The sequence below is a fragment of the Petaurus breviceps genome, unplaced genomic scaffold (genome assembly GCF_028583685.1).
Source record: "Petaurus breviceps papuanus isolate PSGF00001 unplaced genomic scaffold, PetGlider_PUasm1.0 90700, whole genome shotgun sequence".
NCBI classification, from domain to species: domain Eukaryota; kingdom Metazoa; phylum Chordata; class Mammalia; order Diprotodontia; family Petauridae; genus Petaurus; species Petaurus breviceps.
Genome location: NW_027187315.1, coordinates 7,757,632 through 7,785,583, shown reverse-complemented (window position 1 = coordinate 7,785,583; position 27,952 = coordinate 7,757,632). Strand labels below are relative to the sequence as shown.

Here is a 27,952-nt window from a genome sequence, read left to right as displayed (position 1 = left end):
TTCCTTCCTTCCTTCCTTCCTTCCTTTCTTTCTTTCTTTCTTTCTTTCTTTCTTTCTTTCTTTCTTTCTTTCTTTCTTTCTTTCTTTCTTTCTTTCGGCAGTTGGGCTTAAGTGACTTGCCCAAGATCACATGGCTAGTTTTTGTGTTAAGTGTCTGAGGCAGAATTTGAACTCAGGTCCTCCCAACTCCAGTGTCACCTAGCCCCCACTAACTTTATAGTAGGGCAAGGTGGGATTTCTATACCCCAGTACCTATATATCTTATTTCCCACTTGCATGTAAAAAAACAATTTTAAAAAATTTGCTTTTAAAACTTTGATTTCCAGATTCTTTCCCTTCTTCCCTCCTCGCCCACCCCCACTGGGAAGATAAACAATTCAATATAGGTTGTATTGTGTAGTTATGCAAAAAGTTTCCATAGTATATTGTGAAAGACTAACTATATTTCCCTCCATCCTATCCTGCCCTCCCAACTTATTCTATTTTCTACTTTGACCTTGTCCCTTTTCAAAAGTGTATGCTTCTAACTACCCTCTCCCCCAATCTGCCCTCCCTTCTATCATCCCCACCTCTTACCCACTTTTCCCCTTCTTTCCTGTAGGGTAAGATACCCAAATGAGTATGTATGTTATTCCCTCCTTAAAAAAATTCAATGAGAATAAAGTTGACCCATTCCCTTTCACCTTCCTGTACCTTTCACCTCCATTGTAACAGTTTTCTCTTGCCTCTTTTATATGAGATTATTTACCTTATTCTATCTCTCCCTTGCTCCTTCTGTCATTATATTCCTTTCTCACCTCTTAATTTTATTTTTTTAGATATCATCCCTTCCTATTCAACTGATCCTGTGCCTTCTGTCTATGTATACATGTACACACATATACACACACTCACATATGTATTGATACACACATATACCCTCCTATATGTATATATACATAAATATACATATATATTCCCTTCAACTATCCTCATACTGAGAAAAGTCTCATGAGTTACAATTATCATTTTTCCATGTAGAAATTTAAATAGGTCAACTTTAATAAGTTCCTTATGATTTCTTTTTCCCATCTACCTTCTCATGCTTCTTGTATTTGAAAGTCAAATTTTCTGTTCAGCTCTGGTTTTTTCATCAAGAATATTTGAAAGTCTTCTATTTCAATGAATGACCATATTTTCTACTGAAGCATTATACTCAGTCTTGCTGGGTAAGTGATTCTTGGTTTTAATCCTAGCTCCTTTGACCTCTGGAATATCATACTCCAAACCCTTCAATCCCTTAGTGTAGAAGCTGCTAGATCTTGTGTTACCCTGATTGTGTTTTCACAATACTCAAATTTTTTCTTCCTGACTGCTTGCAGTATTTTTTCCTTGACCTGGGAACTCTGGAATTTGGTTATGATATTCCTAGGAGTTTTCTTTTTGGGATCTTTTTCAAGAGGTAATCAGTGAATTATTTCCATTTCTATTTTGCCCTGTGGTTCTAGAATATCAGAGCAATTTTCCTCGAAATTTTCTTGAAGGATGATTTCTAGGCTCTTTTTCTGATGATGGCTTTCAGATAGTCCAATAATTTTTAAATTATCTGTCCTGAATCTATTTTCCAGGTCAGTGGTTTTTCCAATCAGATATTTCACATTGCCTCCTATTTTTTTCATTAGTTTGCATCTGTTTTTTATAGTATCTTGATTTCTCTAAATCATTAGCTTTCCATTTGTTCCAGTCTAATTTTGAAGGAATTATTCTCTTCGGTGAGTTTTTGAAATTCCTGGGCAATTCGGCTTTTTAAGGCATTCTTCTCCTTGTTGGCTTTTTGGGCCTCTTTTGCCATTTGAGTTAGTCTATTTTTAAAGTATTGTTTTCTTCAGTACTTTTTGGGTGTTCTTTAGCAAGCTATTGACTTGCTTTTTGTGATTTTCTTATATCATTCTCATTTCTCTTCTCAATCTTTCTTCCATTTCTTTTACTTGTTTTTCAAAATCCTTCTTGAGCTCCTCCATGGTCTGTAACCAATTCATATTTTTCTTGGAAGCTTTTGATGCAGGAGTTTTTATTTCTCTGACTTCTTCTGGGTCTATGTTTTGATCCTTTTTGTCCCCAAAAAAGGATTCTATGGTCTGATTGGACTTTCTCTACTTGCTCATCTTGCCAGTCAGTTACTTAACTTTTGAGCACTTTGCCGTGGTAGAATTTGAGTTGAGAAAGCTGTGTCCCAAATTGTTAGTGTTTTTGCAAATGTTGTCAGAGCTATGAGGAGGGTGCCCCCTCTTCAGACAGCCCAAGCTCTGGCACACTGTCCCCACACCCCAGGACCACTACCCAAGATCCAAGCAGGTCAAAGCCAGAGCAATTACCCTCTAAATGGTTGCTTGGTTCCCCTGTGATCTGCAGGCCAGGAGCTCCTGAGGCAACCATGCTGCAGCAGCTGCAGCCACCTTGCCTCTGCCACCTCTCACCCCAGGGGCAGGGTTTGGACCATGCTCTTCTGTCACCTGGTTCCAAAAGTATCCTCCACTGACCTTTTATTTTCTCTTTGGTGTTTATGGGCTGAGAAGTCTGGAAACCACCACAGCAGCTGGTGATTCACTCTCCTGTAGTCTGCTCTGGCCAGTCTGAGCAACTGGTCAGGGCCGCCCGGGACCAGGCATCTAATGCAGGACTGTGCTTCATTCCCAGACTTGTATGATAGACCCTTCCTGTCAGTCTGCCAGGCTTCCTTCAGTGGGAAATTTGTTTCTCTCTGTCACTTTATGGGTTCTGTAGCTCTAAAATTTGTTTAGAGTCATATTTTACAGGTATGGGGGGGGGATTTTGCAGGTGACTGTGGGGGGAGCTCTGCCAAATTCCTGCTTTTCCTCCACCATTTTGGCTCTGCCAACTGCCTCAGTTTCTTTATCTGTAAATTGGAAATAATAATAACTTGTGAGGGTAAAATGGTATAATATATTTCATATAAATAGTAATACTCTTTAATATGCTAATTCTATACTAATATGCAATAGTATACTTATACTATATTATAATACTATATAAATGTATAATACTATATGTACATATAAAATACCATATAGATATATAGAATATATACATGTATAATACTATACTAATACAGTACTAATTAATAAACTAATAATAGTGTCATTGTGAGTATAAAAAGAGATAATATATATAAAGCACTTTGTAAACCTTAAACCATTATGTAAATGCTACTTATTAAATACAAAGTAATTTTAGCATGGAGACATTAGTGGTGATGGGATAAAGTGGAAGCCATATTTCCTTCCATTATTAATGCCTTTCCTATTGGTTTATCTGCCTATGTTCAAGGCTTCTGAATAGTTTTCTTCCTCCTGGGATCTCTGATAATTTCAGTCTTTTTTCGTCATCCAAAGCAAGCTTTTTCTTTTCATTTTTTCCTTGACACTAAGAGTAGAGATGGGGAATGGAGTAGAATTAAGTTTGGTTGCAAGTAAATGGGTTGTCTTATGTAACTACCAGAGTCTAGTGGACAGTTGAGAAAGGGGTGCTGAGTAAGAATGTTAGAAGTCAGAGATTAGCCTTTTCTGCTGTTAATTCATCCAGTTGTTACCTTCTTAGGGTTGTTGATAAATCGTCAGAAAGTTCAGGACTTTTCCTTTTTGGGGTCCAGATCCCAAAGCCATGACTTTCCTTTTTAGAGGTTCAGATCCCATCCCCATCAAAATCACTATGTAAATTATTCTCAGACAGCTGAAATCACTTTATCTCTCATAAATAATTCCTGTTTTGTATGTGAGGTTATAAGGATTGAAGAAAATATCAAGTACTCTACCTTGTTGGTCAGGTTATTTATTTATTTGTTTGCTTGCTTGCTTGCTTATTCATTTATTTGTTTGTTTAGCTTTTTGGAAGGCAATTGGGGTTAAGTGGTTTGCCCAAAGTCACACGGTTAGTAAGTATATCAAGTGTCTGAGGTCAGATTTGAACTCAGGTCCTCCTGACTCCAGGGCCGGTGCTCTATTCACTGTTCCACCTACCCTCCCCAGTCAGGTTACTTTTAACTGAATCTTGAAAAGTGCTAGAGGGAATCTGAAGTAAAAGGAAATATGGGGTACATCTCAGGCATGGGGCATCCCTTGTGCAAAGGTACTTAGATGCAAATGGTATATTATGTAGAAAAAGCACTAGGTCATTCAGTTTGTCTGGAGTGTAGACTACATGACAAGTAGTTATTATTCTACTGCCTCTGCCCGGAAACTTCTAGTGACTGGAGACTCACTATATCTTCCTTCTCCTCCCCACCCTGAACTCAAGCTACATGTTTGGCTTACTTTATGAGTAGGAATTATTTTCAATTCGCTTTCTTTTACTTTTCTTCAGAACAGCTGAAATACATAACTCTTACTTTCACAGACTTGTTATATCCACATATCCAGTCTGTTGTCAAATCTGTTCATTTCTAGTTTCACAACAACTATTTTATATATATCCTCTCCGTTCACACAGTCACCACCTTAGTTCAGGCTTTTATCACCTCTTGCCTAGTCTTTCACAATAGCCTTCTAATAAATCTTTCTGCCTTGAATTTCTACCCACTCCAATCTATCCTCCATTCAACTGCCAAAGTGATTCTTCTAAAGTTTAGTTCCTCTCATGTCACCCCTTCTCAATAAATTCAAATTGTTCTCAGTTACCTCTCAGATCAAATATATAATCCTATTTTACATTTAAAGTCCTTTGTAGCCTGCCCCTTCCTACCTTTGTAGTATTCTTGAATCTTACTCTCCTCCAACACACTCTATAAATAAGATAAATTGGACTATGTGCTTTTCTACACACATAACACTCTATCTCCTTTGTTTATGCCTTTTTGCTATCTGTCCTCAGTCCTTGGAATTCTCTCCATCCTCACTTCATACTTTTAGTTTCTCTGGCTTCTTTTAAGAGTCAGCAGATGGATTTCAGAAAAACCTGGAAAGACTCATATGAACTGATTCTGAGGAAAATGAGAAGAACCAGAACATTGTACACAGTAAGAACAACATGGTACAAAGACCAACTTCTATAGACTTGGCTCTTCTAAGCAATGCAGTGATCTAAGACAGTTCCAAAGATTCATCATGGAAAATGCTATCCACATCCAGAGAAAGAACTATGGAGTCTGAATGCAGATCAAAGCACAATATTTTTACTTTGTTTTTTTTTTTCTTTCTTGTGGCTTTTCCCTTTTGAACTGATTCTTCTTTTACAACATGAGTAATGTGGAAATATGTGTAACATGATTATACATGTACAGCCTCTATCAGATTGCTTGCCATTTTGGAGAGAGGAAAAAGGAGGGAAGGAGAAAAATTTGGAACTCAAAATCTTACAAAAATTATTGTGGAAAACTGTTTTTACATGTAACTGGAAAAAAATACTATTAAATGTAAAAAAAAAAATCCACTCAAATCCCACCTTATACAGGAGTCCTTTCTTCCCCTTCCCTAGCCAAAGTTACTGCTTTCCCTCCGAGAATACCTTTCAACTACACTTTATATATCCTGTATGTACATAGTTATTTGCATTTTCGCGTCTTAGAATGTCTTAATGTCAGAGAGGGTGTTTTTGCCTTTTATTGTTTCCCCAGTACTTAGTACAGTGCCTGGTACATGATAAATGCTTATTGACTGACCAATTGACTACCTGATTTAAAATTTCAGTCAGGAGTTTTACATGATCTTCCTTTGAAGGCTACCATTTAGTATCTTTGCTATGCAGAGGTAGTGCTTATTCTTATAATGAAGGCCTCAAAACTACTTTTCATAGGGTAGATTCTATTCCCCAGGTGTATCAGCAATAGCCATGTGTTGATTCTGATACTGTAATTAAAAGCTTGCTGAATGGAATTGAATAGTCTAATAGGATAAATGGACCTCTTTTGAAATGCCTTTCACGTGGTTTTAATCTCCACACATGTTGTTGTGGATCCTTCTCCTTTTACAGAGCTATAGAGGCTCCAAGTGGGACTGAGTTTCCTGAAATGGGACTATGTAAAAAGATCTGGAGGAGGCAATGTTAAATTACTCCAGAATCTTTCCCAAGAAAACCCTAAAAGGGGTCACAGAGAGTTGGGCATGACTGAAAAAATGACTAGACAACAATAACAAGGTCATTGGAACATAGATTTAGAGCTGACAGCCTCAGAAGTAATTTAGGCCAAGCCTCCCTACTTTGTGGATATGGAAACTCAGAATCAGAGAGGTTAAGCAATTTGCCTAGAGACACACGGATAGTAATTGACAGCTCTAAGATTCAAACCCAAATCTACTGACTCCCAAATAAATGTTCTTCCCACTTTCTTTTGCTATAACCAGAGACTTTAATTTTTCTGAAACTATGCTATTCCCTCACTTGAATCCATATGGCATTCCTGGAAGAATAAATATTGACTTTGCTTTAGGGAGAAACGCTCAGTCATTAAGAGTTATATGCAAATTCTAAGCCATGTGACCAACAAAATAGGAGATTTCTCCAAAAACACTTTTGCTAAACCACTTAAACCCTATTCTTCATCCCCCTAAACTCCAAAGGAATTATGTAGTATATGTAGAGTGATTACATCTAAATCCTCAGAAGACTGGAGAATCCCTTACAAGGTAAAATACTGTATGAATTAACACCACAGATCTCAATGTCCTAATAGAGATCTAAAAAGCTGTAGTAAATATCCATAAGCAACCTCTTCATCATGGATTAGATATTTTTCTATTTTGCTATTTAAAAAAAATATATATATATATATATAATGTTGACTACTTTAGTTTCTACATATAGTAACAACAGATTTTTATTTTAAAAATGTTATTTTTCCTTTCAACCATTCTTGAACTTCTTGTTGTTCCATGCTTTCTGAAGCATCAATGGGATGTCCTTTATCAGGCATTGATTTACTTCCTTTTGTATCACAATATTTATTAGAGGTGGCGTAAATATTTTTTTTAACTTCTTAAATTTTTTGTTTACTTTTCTAGTTTTAAGATACTCTGTTGATTTATCTTCTTATTCAGTTTCACTTTAAAAAAAAAGTTTCCCCGTCATCTACTTTCTAGCTTCTCTTTTCTGGTGTATAGTCATCATTTTATGAAAATAAGACTTGAACAAAATTTACTTTGTATTAGCTCAGTCTCAAAAAAAAAACAGTCACTATAATCATGTTAACGGACAAAGCAAAAATTAAAATTTACAATATCATTAGAGATTTTTTTAGAAAGGCAGTTATGCTTAAAGGAACCATAGAGAATGAACCAATGTCAATGCAAAACATATATGTGCCAAAAGGAAGAGTAAATAAATTACAAAGAGAAAAACTGAACTGCAAAAAAATATATATAACTAGTAACAAAATAATGGTTGGAGGTTTTGATTTTCCTCTTTGGAAGTGGACAAATGTAACAGAAAGATAAACAAAGGGATAGGGGTGGCCAGGTGGCACAGTGAGTAAGAGTGCTGGCCCTTGAGTCCGGAGACCCAGGATTGGTTCCAGCTCAGATACTTAACACCCGCACAAAATAACTGGCCATGTAACCTTGAGCAAGTTGCTTAACCCCAATTGCTTTAAAAAAAAAAGATAAACAAAGGGGAAATATGAAATTAAACAAACTGTTAGAGAATTTAGAGCTGAAAAACTTATGGCATCTTCTGTTTAGAAGCACTCAAGATACACACATACACATACATGTATACTATGCATGTATGTGTATATACATGCATGTGTAATACGTGTAAATACACATTTCTCAGTTCATAACACACCTTTACAAAAACAAATTATATAACAAATTACAAATAAATGTAAATTAAAAACAATAATCACATTGTTACAGCCCACAAAACAGTAAAAACAGTTACTAATAAAAGGAACACAAAAAAATACATAGCTCTTGGAACTATAATAATTATGCCCTTTGCAAAAAGACAAAATCATGATCAAGATGGAGAATTCTATCATACTTTTAAAGAATAACTAATACCTATATCATACAAATTGTTCTCAAAAATCGAGGAAGAAAACAATCTACCAAGCTTCTTTATGTGACGAATAGTCTTATTACCTAGACCAGGAGGTATAAGACAAAGAAAACTATTAGCCAACTTCATTAATGTATAGGAGTTAAAATAAAAAAAAATACTTGAAAAAAGAATTTAACAATATATCCAACAAGTAGGATTTATACTAAGGATGCAATGATGGTTCAACATTAGGAAAATAATAAAATTAAACTTATAAAAACAAAAGAATATAAAATACTGTGATGATATCAATAGAGGAATAAAAACCCTTTGATAAAGCACAATCCTTTTGTGTTAAAAAAAAAAACACCTACAGGGCATAAGTATTGAAAGTTGTGTTAAAATACAATAAAAAGCATTTTTTATCTACCTACATAAAACCAAAAAAGGGGAGAAACACATGAAGCTTTTCTAATAAAATAAGAATGCCCTTTTTCCTCATTGTAATTTGACATAATACTAGAAATGATAGGAATAACAGTAAGGAAATGGAAAGAAATTTTGTCTATCATAAAGATAGACAAAAAGGAGATAAAGCCATCCCTTTTGCTGATGCTATGATGTTTTCCTTAGAAAATCCAGAGAATCAGCAAAAATGCAATTAAGATAAAAGTTCAATTAAAGAGTATACTAATATACATAATAACCTTATAAATATCAATGGTATTTTAAACACAACAATAACAAAATCCAAGACAAAATAATTTTAGATTTCAACAGAAATGATAAAAAGCAGAATAATTGCAAAATACATAAAATATTTGGGAATCAATCTTCCAACAAATACTCAGATCTATGGAGATAAAATGATAAAATGTTCTATAAAGAATAACCTAAATAAATAGAATGATATCCAGTGATCATGGCTGAGCTATATTACTATAATGTAAATCATATTTAAATTTATGGATTTAGAATTATGCCAATGAAATTATCAAGGTAATCTTTTATAGAGCTAAGCAAAACAATAAAAAAATTAATTTGGAAGAAAAACAGATCTCCAAGGGAAAAGGGGGAGGATGAGGGACTAGAACCTTCTAGATGTCAAATTATACCATAAAATAGTAATCATCAAAATTATATTTGTACTGGTTTTTAAAAAAACAGAAAACTAGGTTTTTGAGACAGACTAGTTCAATGAAACATACTAGATAAAAAATTAAACTTAATAACACAGTGTTCAACAAATAGAGAATATACATTTCTTAGGTAAGAATTTCCTATTTGACAAAAGATTTTGGGAAATTTGAAAGAATTCTGATAGAAAATAAACTTAAACCAACATTTTACATTATTTATTACAATAAGCTCAAAATGTACATGTGACCTTAATATTACATGTTATAACCATAAAAAAAAAATTAGAAAAGAACCAGAATAGCTACCTTTCACAGCTATGGCCAAAATGCATGTTCTTAATTAAGCAACAGAGGTGATTACAAAAGATAGAATCAAGTATGTTAATTGATTACATTGGAAAGATTAAACTCAGGCAAAATTAATACAACTAAGTAAAGGTGCCTATCCTTGGGGAGATGGAGGGGGCAGAATCTTTGTATCAAATGTTTCTGATGAGTCTGAAAACATACCTATATAAATACACATATGCATACACACATATACATATCTCCATATATAACCAAATGTTATTCCCTAAAGCACACAAGCAAACAGTTCTCAAAACAACTGCAAATTATTGGCAATCGTATGAAACAATTCTCTGGTCATTAATAGTGAGAGAAATGCACACTAAAACAATACTGAGGTTTTACCTCATACCAAATAGTTTAAGGTTAGCAAATTAGCAAAGATTATAAAAGATGGGAACAATTAATGTTAGCGGAGTTTATGGAAAAACCAGCCACATTAATATATGTTTGGTGAAGCTGTGAATTGGTCCAACTCTTAAAAGCAACTTGGGAATATATGAAGGAAGCGACTTCAATGCCCATACCTCCTAATGTAGAGCTCTCATTAGTCATTAGTCAAGGAGTTCAGCCTCATATTCACCAAACTATTTCTAGCAGCAACTTTATAGCAAAGAACTGGAAATAAAATAGATGGCCATTAACTGGGGAACAATGCACAGATGTAATGGACTATTATTGTGTTGTATATGAATGAATATGGTGAATATAGAAAAGCATGAGAAAGAGCTGAAAGATATTTTACATGTGACTATTATGGATATGGATGTGTATATATGTATATTGTGTGTGTGTGTGAGTGTGTGTGTGTGTGTGTGTATTCCTCAGCACCTTTATAAAAACAGATCATACAAAATAGGTCAAAAAATTGGACTATGGGGGTGGCTGGGTGGCATTGTGAATAGAAGAATCACCCTAGAGTCAGGAGGACCTGAGTTCAAATCCGAGTTCAGACACTTAACACTTACTAGTCTTGGGTAAGTCACTTAACCCCAATTGCTCTGCTATCCCCCTTCTCAAAAAAAAAAATAGACCATACTGAATACAGAGAAATTATAAATGAATGTTTAAAAGGAGAAATATTAAATATATACCTTATAGACCATAATCCAATAAAAACTGTAATTAATACAAAGTACACAAGCAAAAAATATAAATCTTCATGTATTGGGAAATATGCAGAACCAAGAAAAATATATGTACCCAATGACTACAACAACATAAATAGAAAGAGCTATGGCAAAACAATTAAAACTAAATTCTGTGAAGCAAAATGACTAAGTTTGGCCACCAAAAAAAGATATGAAAAGGTCTTTCCTTTTTTACAGAAGTGGAAGACTGAGTGAGACACATAACATATAATATGGTTTTGCTAGATTTAAAAAAAATTCTTTTTTAAAATTATTTGTTAAAAGAGATGATACTTTGGTAGGTGTATTTAGAAAAGCTGAAAATTCACGAGGAAAAGCTATCAGTAAATAAGATATATTTTTAGATTATTAGGAAAGCACAGATAATTTTGCAAAGGAAATTTAGCCCTCTCCTCTTTTTCAATTAGCTCATTGCCCATTCACAGTGTCCAGTTCTCCTGGATAGGTGTATGAATATCCTTTCAACTATATACATTCATTTTCACAAGTTTTTGAGTTCAACATTTTCTTTCCCCCCCACCAATGGCAACATGCAATCTGATATAGGTTCTACAAATACCTTCACATTAAACATTAGTCAAGTTGTGAAGAATTATAAACCCATGGCATGAATGAGAAAGAAGAAACAAAACAAAACTAAACTAAACTAAACTAAAAAGAGCAAGTAGTTTGCTTCAGTCTGCATTCAGACTCTGTAATTCTTTCTCTGGATATGGATAGCCTTTTCCATCCTGAGTTCTTTGTATTTGTTTTATAACCTTATATTGCTGAGAAGAGCCCAGTCTAAAGTTAGTCATCACAGATACAATCTGTCTGTAATTGTGTACAGTGTTCTCCTGGTTCTGTTCTTCTCACTCAGCATCAGTTTATATAAGACTCTCCAGGTTATTATGAAGTCTGTCTGCTTCTCATTTCTTATAACACAATAGAATTCCTCTATATTCACATACCACAGTTTAACCATTCCCCAATTGAAGGGCATCCCCTTAATTTCCAATTCTTTGCCACCACAAAAAGAACTACTATAAATATTTTTGTACATATGTCTTTTCCCCATTTATATGATCTCTTGGGATACAGCTATCGTGGTATCACTGGGTCAAAGCGTATGCACATTTTTATAGCCCTTTTCAGCTATAGTTTCAAAGTGCTCTCTAGAATGGCTGGATTAGTTCATAGCTCCTGTTTTGTCATGTTAGCCAATATGAATGGTGAGATGTGGTACCTAAAAATTGTTTTGATGTGCATTTCTCTAATCAATAGTGATTTAACTCAACTTTCAAGCAATCTTGTTGTATAAACATGTAACATCTTGTTGGAAAAGAACCTGGAAAACAGCATTTAATTCTATCAATCAAATCTTTTTATAGTAAAAGAACAATGAGCACAATATTATAACATCATGTGTTACAGACCCTGTAAAGAAGTGACCTACTGTAGAATATTAAAATTTTTTTTCAAAAGTTTTATCTGCTCCCTTCACATACCCACATTGGAGAGCCATCAATATGTAAGTAGATTATTCTCATAAAGATTTTGTAGATGTGGGAAAGTTTACACACGGGCCAGCAATTACTGACATTTTCTCATCTTTTGGAGTTCATGATGTTTTCTAAGTATAGCACCTGCTCTGGGTTACCCTTCCGATTGGGTTCTCACAAGATTGTAGGCTGAGTCTTTCTTGTTCTCAGTTCTTCAGTCATATATTCATGACCTCATGAACTATATCTCTGCATGAAGTTTTCTTGACAAAGTTACAGGAATGGTTTTGCCATTTCCTTCTACAGTGGATCCTTTTGTCATTCAGTTAGAATTTAAGTGACTTGCCCAGGATCACACAGCTAATAAGCATCTGAGGCCAGATTCAAACTCATGAAGATGAATCTTCGGAATTCCAAGCCTAGTGCTCTTCCCCCTATGCCACCTTGCTGCCCACTGACATAATTAGCTCAAAGAAAATGTATTTGGGCTAATGACCTAGCAGAGGTATTACTGAATCAAAAGGTATGCGTAGTTTTATAGCTCTTTGGGCATAGTTCTAAATTGCTTTCCAGAATAGTTGAATCAGTTAACAACAGCATCAATAGTGCATTAGTGTCCCAGTTTTCCTGCATCCCCTGCAACATCCAACATTTTCCTTTTTTGTCACATTAGCTACTCTGATAGGTGTGATGTGGTACCTCAGAGTTGTTTTCATTTACATTTCTCTGATCAACAGTGATTTAGAGTATTTTTATATGACTATACATAGCTTTGATTTCTGTATCCGAAAACTGCCTGTTCATATCCTTTGACCATTTATTAACTATCAACAATATAAAATTGTATTTTTATAAATTTGACTCAGTTTTCCATATATTTGAGAAATGAGGCCTTTATTAGAGATACTTATTGCAAAATTTCCCCCAGTTTTCTGCTTTCCTTGTAATTTTGGTTATATTCCAAAATATATTCCAAAAAATGGAAAAGGACCTATTTGTATGGAAATATTTATAGCAGCTCTTTTTGTGGTGGCTAAGAATTGGAAATCAAAGGGATTCCTATCAATTGGGGAATGAATGACTAAAAAAGCTTTAGTATATAATTGTAATTGAATACTATTGTGCTATAAGAAATGACAAGTGGGATGATTTCAGAAGAACTGGAAAGACTTAAACAACCTGATCCATACATAGTGAGAACAAACGCAGAAGAACATTGTACACAACAACAGAAATATTGTTTGGTGAAGAGTTTTAAATGACTTAGTTATTTTCAGCAATACAATGATTGATCAAGCATACTATCTGCCTCCAGAGAAAGAACTGATATTTATTGAATACAGAATGAAGTACACTATTTTTCACTTTCTTTCATTTCATTTTCTTTTGCTTAAGTCTTCTTGTACAAAATTATTAATATGCAAATGTTTTACATAATTACACACGTATAACCTCTATCTTATTTCTTATTGTCTCAGGGAAGGGGGATAAAACAGGGAGGAAGGAAGGGATAAAATTTGGAACTCAAAGTTTTAAATAAAAAATATTTTTTTAAAAAAGCAAATGTATCTATTAAGAAGGCATCAAAAGAACAGTTGCTACAAAGTGTTTCTCTCATAAACAGGGGATAACTCTCCCACAAATAAGCACAACACCCCTATGAAGAGCAGACACAAACTTTAGGGAGCATTTATGCCTGCTTCTAGTATGACAATGCCCTGATAGTCTATTTTCTATGTGGTGCTGAGTATCTGAGCCCGGGATTTGATCTCCAGGTCATCCTGACACTGGAGCCAGTGGTCTTACTCGCTTAGCCACCTGGCCACCCCTGATTTGGGTATTTCTAATAGTCAAAATTACTTACTTAAAATTGTTCTTAAAGCAATTACTATTGATATATACAACATTCTCTTGGTTCCACTCAAGTTTGCTTTTTGTTTTTTCATACAAGTCTATCCATGTTTTTCTAAGATCAAAGAGCTCATTATTTCTTATAATACATATTTATATTAATATAATATTTATTATAATACTATAATAATAGTATTCCATAGATCACGATTTGTTCAACCATTTTCCAATTGATGGGCATCCCCACAATTTCTACTTCTTTACCACAACAAAGAATTGCTATAAATATTTTAAAGTATATAGATTCTTTTCCTTCTTCCCTAATCATTTTTAGAAATAGACCTAGTAGTGGGATTGTTGGGTCAAAGGGTATAGGGAGTTTCATAAATCTTTGGGCATAATTCCAGATTGCTCTTTAAAATGACTAGATTAACAATGAATTAGTGGTCCCAATTTTGCCACATTCCTTCCAGTATTTGACTCTTTGCCCTTCAATCATTTTAGCCAACTTGATAGGTATAAAATGATATCTCAAGGTTGTTTTGATTTGCATTTCTCTAATCAATAATTGTTTAGAGCATTTTTTATGAGATTATAAATTCTTTTGATTTCTTCATTGGAAACTAGTTGTTCATAGCCTTTGACCATTTATTAATTGGGGAATAACTCATATTCTTATAAATTTGACAAAGTTCTTCTATGAGATCTTTATCTGAGAAACTGTCTATAAAATTTTTTCCCAATTTTTTGCTTTTCCTCTGATTTTGACTACCTTTGTTTTATTTGCACAAAAACGTTTTAAGTCAATGTAATGAAAATTATCCATTGCATGCTTTGCTCTTTATCTTTTATTTATTCATAAATTGTTCACCTACCCATACATCTGATGTCATATGTTCCATGTTCTTCAAATTGTTTTGTAATATCTCACTTTATATCTAGGTCATATATCCATTTTAACATTATCTTGGTAAATGGTGTAAGATTTTGGCCTGTGCCCAATTTCTGTCATACTGCTTTCCAGTTTTCCCAACAGGTTTTACCAAAAAATTAATTCTTATCCCCAATCTTTACATTTGTCAAATACAAGATCATTATATGTATTTGCTACTGTAAATTGATGTTTACTATATTTTATTTATCTACTTTTCTATTTCTTAACCAATACAACATAGTTTTAGTAATTGGTAATTTTGGTAATTACTGCCTTTTAATATAGTTTAAGATCTGGTACTTCTAAACCTCCTTCCTCTATAATTTTCATTGTTTCCTTTGATATTGTTGACATTTTGTTCTTCCAAATGAATTTTGTATTTTTTTTAATTCAGTAAAATTGCTTTTTAGTAATTTAATAGGAATGGCATTGATATATAGACTAGGTAAAATTGTCATATTACTATATTGGCCCTGCCTATCCATGAAAAATTGATATTTCTCCAGTCATTTAAATCTGATTTTATTTGTAATAAAAAGATTTTTAAAATTTCATTTATATTGTTCCTGGGTTTGTTTCAGCAGGTAAGCTCCCAGGTATTTTATACTATAAGAGTTATTTTAAATGGGGGTATTTCTTATCATCTCTGATGATTTATAGAGATTTTAGGCACCTAAATTAATCATGTTCTCATCCTCCTTTCTCCAGCTTCAAAGGTAGAAAGTAATAGATCCAGCCACTATGAAGTCTATCTTGGCCCCACTTTTTGGAGCTAAGATTTTCCCTTTGGACCTCACAGAGTACTTTATACATTGCAATGCAATGATCTTGTATTTTTGTGTGTCCTGATTATTTGTGTTTATGTCCTTTTCCCTACGAGGGTACATACATTCCACTAGGACTGGACATACGTATCATTAAAACATTGTATCTTCCTCCAGCAGAGATGCCGTGGTGCCCAGAGCATTGGATCTGCAGTTAGAGAACCTTAATTCAAGTCTTGTCCCTCTTGTTTACCACCTTTGCAATGTTAGGCAACTCACTTAACTTACTTGGCTTTAGTTTCATCATCTGTAAAATGTAAGTACCACAGGCCTAGAGGTTCCTTTCCATCAAAACTATGAAGCAACTTAGCACAATTTTATGCACAAGGAGATATTTATTTATTTATTTATTTATTTATTTTTTAGGATTAGAATTGTTTATTTAAGCCATCCCAATCACAAGCAAAATGATAAAAGGTCAGCACATTTGTCACATGTGATGCAAGTGAACCTAAGGTCCCCTGTAATTTTCTGTTCCACATAGAAAAGGATGGTCCAGCCGCTGCTGTGGTCCCCAGTGCCTGATTAGCGGGCTCCCAGTCTTCTTCACTCATCCTCATACCCGGTGGGGAGAGGATTGACATGATGGTTATGAAATAGAGTATGGTTTCCGTCTACCCATGGGAAGGGCTTGGTCCGGATGCGGAGATGGGGGTAGGGGAAGAATTCGGGCCGCTCGTGATGCTCCCGCGACTTCAGGTAGGCGTTCAGCATGCTGACCGCCACCCCGGGGAGCGCCACGAAGTAGGTCAGCATCCTCCACATGCGGCCAGAGCCCTCCTCGCTGTGGGCGCCGCTGGAGAGTGCCCGCCTCGCCAGGGTGCGGACCTGGGCCAGCTGCGCCAGCAGCCGCCTGCTCGCCATTACAGCCATCTTCCAACCCACAGTAGATATTTAACAAATATTTGTTGAATTATTGCAATAATTTTATTGTAAAGCTGGCAAACATTTAATGATACATAACATAACGGGAAATATATGTGTGTATATTCATATACATGTATGCACACATACACGTACATGTATACGCATGTGTATAAATAACTTTCTATTTTATTCTGTTATTGAAAGATAATGAGGCATACACACATACATATGTGAAATTATACTTTGCTTCTGAGTGAATTGGAAAAACAGCACTGATTGTTTTCTGACTTAATGAGGAAATGAGCTATTTGCCATCCTGCAATTCATGGGATTTGAATGAAATGATTTCAGTTTGAAGTTAGCAGGTCATGAAGTGCTGTAACTGATTTCTTAACACACTGATTTGAATATTTCTTTTTTTTTTTTGGGAGGGCAGTTGGGGATAAGTAACTTGCCCAAGGTTACATGGCTAGTTTTTGTGTGTGGGGGTGGGGGGGGGCAGAGTGCTAAGTGTCTGAGACCAGAACCGAACTCCTGACTCCCAAGCTGGCGCTTTACTCACTGTGCCAACTAGCTGCCCCGATTTGAATATTTCATTGATTATCTGGTTCAAGGGTAGGGAATCTGTGACCTTTTAAGCCCTTGGGTGCAGCCTTTTTACTAAGTCCAAGTTTTAAAGAACATATCCTTTTGTTAAAGGGATTTGTTCTATGAGGTTTGAATTCAGTCAAAGGGTAGCACTTGAGGACCTAGAGGGCTACGTGTGGCCTTGAGGCTGCAGGTTCCCCAACACTGATCTAATTAATGGATAATTCACAAACTCTTGCTGTTACTAATTACCTTTTGTTTAATTCCTATGATTTCCAATGCTGTACAAAAACTAAAGACTTAGATTCACCCACATTTCTCTCGTATATCCTCTTCTCTCATCTGTACAACCACCACCCTAGTTCAGGTCCTTATGGCCTCCCAGCTAGACTGTTGTAATAACCATCTAATTGTTTCCTCACATCATGTCTTTTCCTGCTCCAATTCACTCTCCACATAGCTGCCAAAGTGATTTTCCTTAAACTTTGTTCTACTTATACTACCTACCTACCCAGCCCAAGTCTCACTTGGTCAATTGTTTGAGTTTTGATGACTCAGAGTGAGTGTAAATAACAGTTGTTTCTGTTCTGGTCAGAAACCCTAAGGATCTTCCCCTTCCAGTTTGAATTTTTTTTTTTTTTGAGTAGGCAAACTAGGCTTTCTTTTGCATCTTTTCTTACCTAGTCTTAAGTCACTGAATGGGTGTTGCCTCAGACAACTAAAACCTGGAAAAGACCTTAGCTTAAAAAGGCCAACATGTCCCCCTGCATCTGGGGTCATTTTTAATTGTCCTGACCTATGCTTGCCACTGGACTCTGATGACTCTGGAGGAGATAGTGAGGCTGATAACTTTGCCAGCCCTCCCTTATTTAAATCCAATTTACTTGCAAGTCAAGACATCACCCTCCTGATGTCATTGGTCATCTTCAAGAACTAAAAACAAACAACATTATCTACTTAGTGAAATCCTCCCGCCCTATTGACTCCCTATTGACCCTCCAGAGCTGACATTTAAAACTTTCCCTAACCTGGTCTTTCCTGCCTACCCAGTTTTATACTTTATTCACTTCCATTTACTTGATATTCAAGTTATACTGGCTTACTTGCTGTTCCTCACACAAGAATTCGTTTTCCATCTCTTGATTCATAAATAACCCTATGAAGTAGGTGCAATTGTTATCCCCATTTTACAAATAAAGAAACTAAGGATAAGAGAAGTTAAGTGCCTTGCCCAGGGTTGCACAATTACTGTGTGTTTGAGGAAGGCTATGAACCTAGGTCTTGCTGACTACAAATCCAGGGCTCTAACCATTGTGCCACATAGTTACACAGTAAGTGCTTGAATAAATGTTTTCCTGATTGAGGATAATGTTGGCTAAAAAGTCAAAGTTTTGGTTAGACTCTTTTGTGAGGGAAGGTGTAAAAGAATTCAATGAATCTATTTAATATCCATAAGACCATAGGTTGGACCCCACACACACCCACACACACCTTTAATTAAGAAAGTTGTTTTCCTAATTGTCTGAAGCAGTCAATATCCTACCACCACCACCACCTTCATCATTATCACCATCATCATTAACATTTAAGTAACAATTTTGGAGTTTTCTCAGCAAATAACTTATTATCTGAATTGAGACTTGCAAGAAGATAGGTAAGGTGAAGATGTCTTATTCCCATTTTACAGATGAGGAAATTGAGGTTCAGAGATGTTAAGTGACACGCATGGTTATATAGAGAGCAGATGTTTGAAGCAGGAGTGGTGATACCCAGCTCTTCCTGACTTGAAGTCCAGCTCCATATCTAATGCATCAAACTGTCTCCTCAAATTTCAACTCCCCTCCTAAAAAAAAAAAAAGATTTCCTTCATCCATAATTTCTATTAATCACAGAAGTAAGAGTTGGAAAAGACCTTGGATTAGGGATGATATTAAATTATATAATTTTATTAATTAGAATCCCCTCACAGTCCTAGAGAAGCAAAGGGACTTTTTATCCACAGTCGCACAATGTTACCATCAGAAGCTAGACTTAAAGCCCAGAGTCCTGACTCAAAGATCAGACCATTTTTTTTTTTCACAAATCACACTATTTTATCTTCATACATTTATTGGATTGTCCCCCTTCCATCCCTCCTCCTTTCCTGTCCCCCCCTCACTTCCCCAACAAATTATTCCTCCTATTTTGGTTTTTGTTTGGTTGATTTTTTTTTGTCACTGCCATGACCTATCTACCTATGCATTTTCACAAAGTTGTTATAAATGGTGAGCTGATAAAACTCTTGTCCCAGGATCCTCAGACTTACCAGATAAACCAAAAGACAGGGAGTAAGGTAGTCCTTTGAAGCATTTTTTGCCTTGAACTTAGTCACCTAGATGGACCATGTTGGTTTGCTGCTTCCTTTGTTGTGTTTTCTCTGGCTTTCTTCCTCTCTGTTGTGTTGCCAAGGAAATATTCACAGCACCAACAGCCACTATGAATATGCCAATGTAATTCTGAATTTCAAAATATAACAGACTTTCCATACATAAGACAGAAGCAAAACAATTATTCAAACACCAGAAAGCAAGTCCCAACACCAGAAAACCAAATTCATCATAGCAACAAAGAAATCTATACACAATAACACTGCAGAGAGCAACACCATCCCTAAGCCTTCCCAACAAACAAACTCTTACAATCTTAGCTGTCTCCTTGCCTGCATCCTGTCTCTCTCACTGCACTAATTGCTCTGATTCCCAGCTTCCTCTAGGCTCTGCTCCACTTATTCAGCAAACTCCTCCCACCACAGGCTCATTGTGATTACATTCAGCCTATTAAGAGTTTTACCATCTTTTTACCATCACATCTGTTCTCTCTGTCTCTGTCTCTGTATCTTTCTGTCTCTCTCTTTATCTCTGTCTCTCTCTCTATCTCTCTGTCTCTCTGCCTCTCTTTCTTTCTCTGTCTCTGTCTTTTTCGGTCTCTCTGTGTCTGTCTGTCTGTATCTCTCTCCCCCACCCCGATCCTCAATTATTTTCTGAGCATTATACTGCAGCATATCTGATAGGAATTCTATTTTTTAAGAATCTCCTATCTCTTCCTGCTCTGTACTTAATCATCTTTGGCTAGAACAAAGATATTCTAGGGGAGAAACCCACTCTTTTGCTAAGAGGGAAAGCAACTAATTTTATATTCTGCTTTGATGATATTGATAGTTATGCTTTGTTTCTCATAAATATTTCCTAGAGCAATTAAGACAACTGCTTTATTTAATCTTCAGAGCTACATTTCAGAGAACACTATCCTGCTATATTCTGCATTATATTTTTCACAAAAAGCATTTGTTGAATAGATGTGTCAAATTAAAAGTTTTGCTACATATCTATTGCACATATGTAAAGCGGGAGTAATGATGCCTAGATGCCCAACCCCCCAAAAAACTTCATGTTTTCATGTTCATTCTTTTCTTCTTTTGTCCTTAGAGGCCATGGTAAAGTAAGGGGAAAGCCATTTTGCCTAAAAGTGCGGCAAAATGCAGAAGATATTCAACTATGTGCAAACGATAAAATGGCAAGGATAAAGGCTGAAGTATTTTTTAGAAAGAATTGTGATGATTGCTATTATTTCAATAAAATACAGTCGTTTGCATGTAATATTTGGGGGTATAACAATTTTTTATGGTTTTAAACATAGCCTAAATCCTACTAGAAAGCAATCTTATGTTAGTATCTCGAGGTAGCTACATCTGGGTATCAGGTTGCTATAGTAACTTAATGAAAGCTGGCTGTTTTTAACCCTCAGTCAACTTGATCAGAGCAAAAGTCTTCCCACAGCTTGAGGCTTCAGCAAAGCCCTACATAATCCTATGTGCCTTGTAATTAGTGTTTATATTTTATATGTTGATCCCTTTAGAAGACTGGGAAGAACAGAGGCTATTCTGCTCCCAAGGGAGCTTGGCATCTGATTTTTCTATTATGCAGTTTTATCATGAATTACATAATTACACATTTTGTCTGCAAATTATCAATATTGCAATAAGACCGGAAACACGAATGGAGAAGTGGGTGGTTTAATCATAAATAACTTTTGCTACCTAGAGGTAGCTAGGTGGTGCAATGAATGGAGTGCTGGTTTTAGAGTCAAGAAAGCCTGGATTAAAATCCAACTTCATGTACTTAATAACTGTGTGACCAAGGGCAAATCACTTAACCCTTATCTGCCTTGATTTCCCCAACTTCCTTTGCACCATCCTTAGAAAAACGAAGTAAGAAAAGCTTTTTTCTGATTAAAATATCATGATCATTGAAGTTCCACAGAGAGATTATCTATATTTAAACATTTTATTTTTTAGGTTCAAGAAATCACATTGAAATCACTCTACCACTCTCTGGATTCTCAGGCATTGTGGTATAGTATAGTGGGAAAGACTTGAACTGAGGATCAAGATCTCTGGATAAGGGGCAGCTAGGTGGCACAGTGAACCTGAGTTCAAATTTGACCTCAGATACTTAATACTCACTAGTTCTCTGACCTTGGGCAAGTCACTTAACCCCAATTGCCCTGCCTTCCCCGCTCCAAAAAGCAAAAATAAAAAATGTCTCTGGGTGAGTTTGAGGGCTGACTCAACCACTGATACAAAGGCATGTGGATACCCATAGGCTTCAGTTTAATTATCTGTAAATTTGAAATAATTTCATTGCATAGGAGAAAGTTCTTTCTTAATCACAAAGGGCTATATAAATGTGACCCAGTATTTTGAAGGGTGGGGTAGATTTTAATATATACATAACTTAAAATGATATGCAAATAAACTCCAGTATATTAAGGACTTGTGGGAACTGACAGGGTAGAAACTACTTTCACCAATACAAATGACAATATAGTTTCATTTTATAGTCTTACAGAGCTGCCTGAGACAAGGTGTTAAATGAGTAGTTTATAATCATATAGCTAATAAATATATATTCATTAATAATTAAGGACCTCTTATTTTCTCAGAATTCTTTCTACTGATGCAGGTCATTGAGGAGATGAAAATATTCTTGTCACTCAGAAGAAAGTTTTATTGTTGGATTTTACTTTTATTTTATAGGCTCATTGTTTTCTCTTTTTTCTTCCATATAAGATAGCTCAACTTTTGACATCTGAGTTCCACACAGTAACACAAACTAGAGGTTTGGTTTCACATTATGGTGGTCTTTGTTCTATGAGTGACTCTTTTTAAAAAATATATATTTTTTAATTTATGGAATGAAACAAACATTTCCGTATTATAATAATAATAAAGGATGATTGCATATGAAACTCCAAATCTATTATGTATAACTTGCTATTCCTTCTACATATATAGTAAAGTTATAGTGTAAATTTCTTTATTTTACTTTTTCCTCACCCCCCCCTGTTCCAGAGATGACTACCATTTGACACAAATATGTATATATATTTAATGTCATTCCATACATACTTCTATTTATCAGTTCTTTCTCTGGATGCAGACACCATCTTCCTTCATGTGATCTGTGAAGTTAATTTGAGTATTTATAATAGTCAAAATGACTTAGTCACTCAAAATTGTTCTTAAAATAATATTGCTGTTATTATAAACACCTTTCTCTTGGTTCTGCTCATTTTGCTTTTCATTATATCATGCAATTCTATCCAAGTTAAGATAATTGAACTCATCATTTCTTATAACACACTGTTCCATCATAATCATAGAATACAGCATTTTCAGTTATTCCCCAATTGACAGGCATCCCTGCAATTTCCAGTTCTTTGTTACCACAAAGAGAGCTGCTATAAATATTATAGACCATATAAATTATTTTCCTTTTTCCATAATTATTTTTGGAAATAAAGCTAGTAATGGTATTGGCATTAAAGAATATAGATTATGGGCCATTTAATAGCTCTTTGGACATAATACCATATTGCTCTCCAAAATGGTGAGATTAGTTCACAGTTCCAGCAACAATGAATTAGTGGTCCCAATGTTTCCACATCCCCTCTAACATTTGTCACTTTCCCCTTCAACCATTTTAGCCAATCTGATCAATGTAAAATGATATCTCAAGGTTGTTTTAACTTACATTTGTCTAATCAATAATGCTTTTAGATAATTTTTCATATGATAATAAATTGTTTTGTTTTTCATATCTAAAAACTGCTGTTTTGTATCCTTTGACCATTTATCAATTAGGAAATGACTTACATACACACATACCCACACACATATATACTTACAGATTTGATAAAATTCTTTATATATTTGAGATATGAGACCATTATCTGAGAAATTGTTTAGAATTTTTTCCCAATTTTCTGCTTTCCTTCTGATCTTGGCTACATTTGTTTTATTTGTACAAAAACTTTTAATCAAATGTAATCAAAATTATCTATTTAATACCTTACTCTGCTCTCTGTTTCTTGTTTATTCATAAGTTGTTCACCTATCCATAAGTTTGATATGTTCCATGTTCTTCAAATTTTATTGTAATATCTCTTTTATAGCTAGGACATGTATCCATTTTGAATTACCCTTAAAAAAAGCATTTTTTTTTATATCAAACCTTTTTGGACTTTTGAAATGAAGTCTGGCTTCATTCTACTGGCTTCATATTAGTTGAGAAGAAATCTCCAAAGTGATAATGGGCAAGTGCAATTCACTGTTTTTCCTATAATTCTTTTTTTTTTTCCTGTTGCTTTTTTTGGAGGGGGGAAGGCAGGGCAACTTGCCCAAGGCCACATGGCTAAGTGTTAAGTGTCTGAGGTGGGATTTGAACTCAGATTCTCCTGACTCCAGGGCCAGTACTCCATTCATTGCACCATCTAGCCACCCTTTGCCTATAATTCTTAACAAGGTAGGATATATTTTATGATTTCTATTGTGGTAGAAATATCAAAGTGTTTGTTTGATTCACTGGAGACTTTAGTTCATTTCTTCCCTTTGGCAATTCTGAAATAAACTATGCACTCCTCTGAAAGGAAAACTACTTAGAGTTTTTGATATAGGATTGGTTTCATCATGTTTTCAAAATAAATAAATTGGGATACTTTTAAAAAAATTCGGTTTTCAATTTGGACAAAATTTACTGATGAAGCAAAGAGCTCTTGTAAATGACATGTGAGACAGACTATTTCCTCTCAAACCCACTATACTTCAATTTTGGTTTTCTTCTAGTTTTAAGGAAGAGGCTTTGTAAAGGACCTCCTCCCCTGACCTTTCCCCTTCCATTTACTTATGCATTTGCTATCTAGCTCTGTCATACAACTTCTATCTGATGTTGTCTTTCACAGAGTAAAACCAGAGTCATTGGATGCTAAGACTTATGGAAGCAACAAACATTTATGGATTGTTGTTTTTTATGGTGTGCACGTGTGGTACATAATTCCATTGTTCTCTTTCAAGAAACAACTTGTTAGTCTGCTTACTTTTCTGTGAGGAGAGATTTGAACATGTCTTACTAGGGGAGAAGGGAAGGCAATAACTATTTATATTGTGCCTTTGTCCACTGTGCTAAGTGCCTTTGACAAATAGCAGCAACACTGGGAATTAGGTACTTTTATTGTTCCTACTTTACAGTTGAGAAAAATGAAACTAATAGGAGTTAAGTGACTTGTCCAGGGCAACCTTGCTAGTTTCTGAGTCTCAATTTCAACTCCTATCTTCTTGACTTCAGGCCTAGCGCTCTACCCACTGTGCAACCAGCTGCCTTTAACAATCAGTGAGTCAATTTTCAAACATTTATTAGCAAGTAATATGTACAGCACCGTGCTAAGTGACGAAGAGTCAGAAATTAAAGTGTCCCTGACTTCTAGGAGCTTACCTTCTATCATGGGGAATGTGTCCATGTATTTACATCTACAAAACAGGTACAAGTACATAAAAGATTATTTGGATATAAGTATCTTGGGGATCAGAAAGGGCTTCCTAAATGTGACACTTGAGCTAAGTCTTGAAAAACTAATTAGAGATTGAAAGAGAAATACCCAGTCCACACTAAAGCTCATACATTGGACTACAAGAGGTCCCTACCCAAGCTCCACTTAATGGCTATATTTTCAGCCCTTATGGCTTTAAGTGAATGTCAGTGGCAACTATTTCTCTTTGGAACAGCAAGCCTGAGGGTCTCCCCATCCCAGCTTGATTTTTTTTTCCTTTTTGTAATTAAAGGGGCCATCCCTTGACTCACTTCTTAAAGAGTCTATTCACTGAATGGGCATTACTTCACTCTCAATGACTACCTGCAAAGACCTTAGCCCAAAAGAGCCAGGGTCTCTCATTGCATCCTGGATCATCTCCAGTCATCTTGATGAATATCTGGTCACTGGATCCAGATGGGTCTGGGGGATAAAGTGAGTCTGGTGACCTTGCACTGCCCTCCCTCACTCCAATCCAAGTCAACTGTAAGTCATGTCATCATTTCACTGATGCCATGGTCTTCTTCGAAAAAGAAGGGCAAACACATCTCTTTTTCTCTCAATCTCTGTAATCTGACATTCAGATTCATCTACAATTAAAATGCTCTCTCTTTGTACATTCCTGGCTGGTGCCTAAATTAGGGAGATGAGGGAGATACCCTTTCTCATGAGAAAGCAATAAACTCATTTCTGCTTTTAGGTAAAAAAAAAAATGCTCTCTGCTGTTGCCAGTGATCTCCTTATCAACAAATCTAAAGGCCTTTTTTCTTCTTGGCTGCTCTGTAGTTTGTGACACTGTCCTCATTATTTTAATACTGTCTTCTTTCTAGGTTTTCATGATTACTCGTTTTTCTCCTATTTCTGACTTTCTACTTTGCTGAACTTTCATTCAAGTCGTACCTACTAGCTGTCAGCGTCCCACCTTTCCCTCTATACTATTTTTGGTGACCTCATTAGCTCTCATAGATTCATTTATCACCCCTTGGCAGATGATTCTATAGCTTTGATCTTTCTCTCCTGGCCCCCAAATCTTACATCTCCAGCTGCCTATATTGAGTATCTTGAGATGCATGCTCCAACATATCCAAAACTGAAATAATTCTCTTTATTCCCCCAAAACTTTACTCCTTCCCTGTTATTGTAGAAGGTATCACGCTCTTTCCAATCACCCTGCTCACATCTAGGTGTTGTCTTTTCATCCATTCTCATTCTCTCTCATCCTCCATCTATTGCCAAGTTCTGTTGATCCTGTCTTCATAATATCTCCTACATAGTCCTCCTCTCCTCTAAAATTGGCACCAGTATGGCACAGGTTCTCCTCACCTTACACCTGGACTATTTCAGTAGCTTGCTGATTGGTTTCTGCCTCAAATCCCTCCTCACTCCAGTCTGTCCCCCTCCACTCAGCTCTCATCTATGTCTCTAAGGTGCAGGTTTGACCATGTCATCCCTTTTATTCAATCAACTCTAGCAGTTCCCTGTTATCTTCAACCTTAACCTCTCCTGCCTTTCTTGTCTTCTTACAACTTACTCCCCTCCATATACTTTGTGATGCAGTAACATTGACCTCCTTGATTCTCCCCTGACAGGATAATCCATGTCCCTATTCTAGGCATTTTCATTGACTGTCTCCTGTGCTTACAATTCTTTCCCTTATTGACACCTCTTGGCTTCCCTGGCTTTTTTTTTCAAATCTTAACTAAAATCCCACCTTCTGCAAGGAGTATTTCCCAACCACCTTTAATAATGGTACCTTTCTTCAAAAGCAGGCCAATGTGCCAATGTGACTCTTCCCATGTCTTCCAAAGCCTAGCCCTTCCACGACAGTCCTTTATCTATTTCTGAACTTTCCTTGGCAACTAAAATTTTAGGGGCTGTGCCTCTCCTTCCCTCTATGCCCTTGGTAGAGCTGTGAATTAGTATAACTATTTTGGAAAGCAATTTGGAATTATGCAAACAAAATTATTAGAATGCCCATAAAAATAGTGCCTTTCCTCTGAGATTATCTCTAATTTATCTTGTATGTTCCTTATATGTGCATAGTTATTTGCATATAGCTTCTCCATTAGACTGAGCTCCTTGAGAGCAGGGACTATATTTGCTTTTCTGTGTATTCCCAGGACTTATGATAATTCCTGGCACAGAGTAGGTACTTAATAAATGTTCCTTGATGATTTGAAAATTTTAAAATCTTTTGCACAAAGGAAATTAATGAAGCTAAAAATCAGAAGGGAAACTGTTAATGGGAAAAATCTTTGTAGATTTGTAGCTTCCCTGATAAAAATTTGTTATCTAAGTTAGTTAAAGAACTGATTCAAATATTGTACATAGGAACAGGAACCATTTCCCCATAAATAAGTGGTCAGCAGATATGAACAAGCAATTCTTAAAAGAAAGGCAAACTATCAACAAACATCTATGTGAAAAAATGTCCCAGATCACTAAATGCAAATTAAAACAACTCCAACTCTACCTCACATACTTTTTGCAAAGAGGACAGAAAAATAAAGAAACAATTATTGGAGGGAATGTGAAAAGATAGGCACAGACAGGGATGGTTGGTGGAATTGGGAAGTTGTCTAGCTCATCTCAAAAGCAATTTGGAATTATTTCTAAAAAGTAAACTAGACCACATATACCTTTTGACCTAGTGATATGTCTATTAGACATATACTTAAGAGAGATAAAATAAAGAGAAAAAGAACCTCTAAGTACAAAAGTAGTCATTGTGGTTCTTTTTGTAATGGTAAGAAACTGGAAACTATGTGGGTACACATAAATTAGGGAATGTCAGAATAAATTGTGCTATATAAATGCAATAGAATACACTTTTCCATAAAAAAATCAGGAAAGGGATATATTTAGAGAAATGTGAAAAGACTTTTACAACCTAATT

General features: G+C 35.5%; 1 protein-coding gene and 1 pseudogene across 1 annotated transcript in view; one reads left to right on the top strand and one right to left on the bottom strand.

The window, feature by feature from the left end:
* The window catches only part of MAOB (monoamine oxidase B), a 143,447-nt gene that overhangs the window by 34,540 nt on the left and 80,955 nt on the right, over positions 1-27,952 (top strand). The gene's annotated exons all lie outside the window — the stretch shown is intronic.
* LOC138144437 (cytochrome c oxidase subunit 6A1, mitochondrial pseudogene) lies at positions 16,034-16,587 on the bottom strand (annotated as a pseudogene).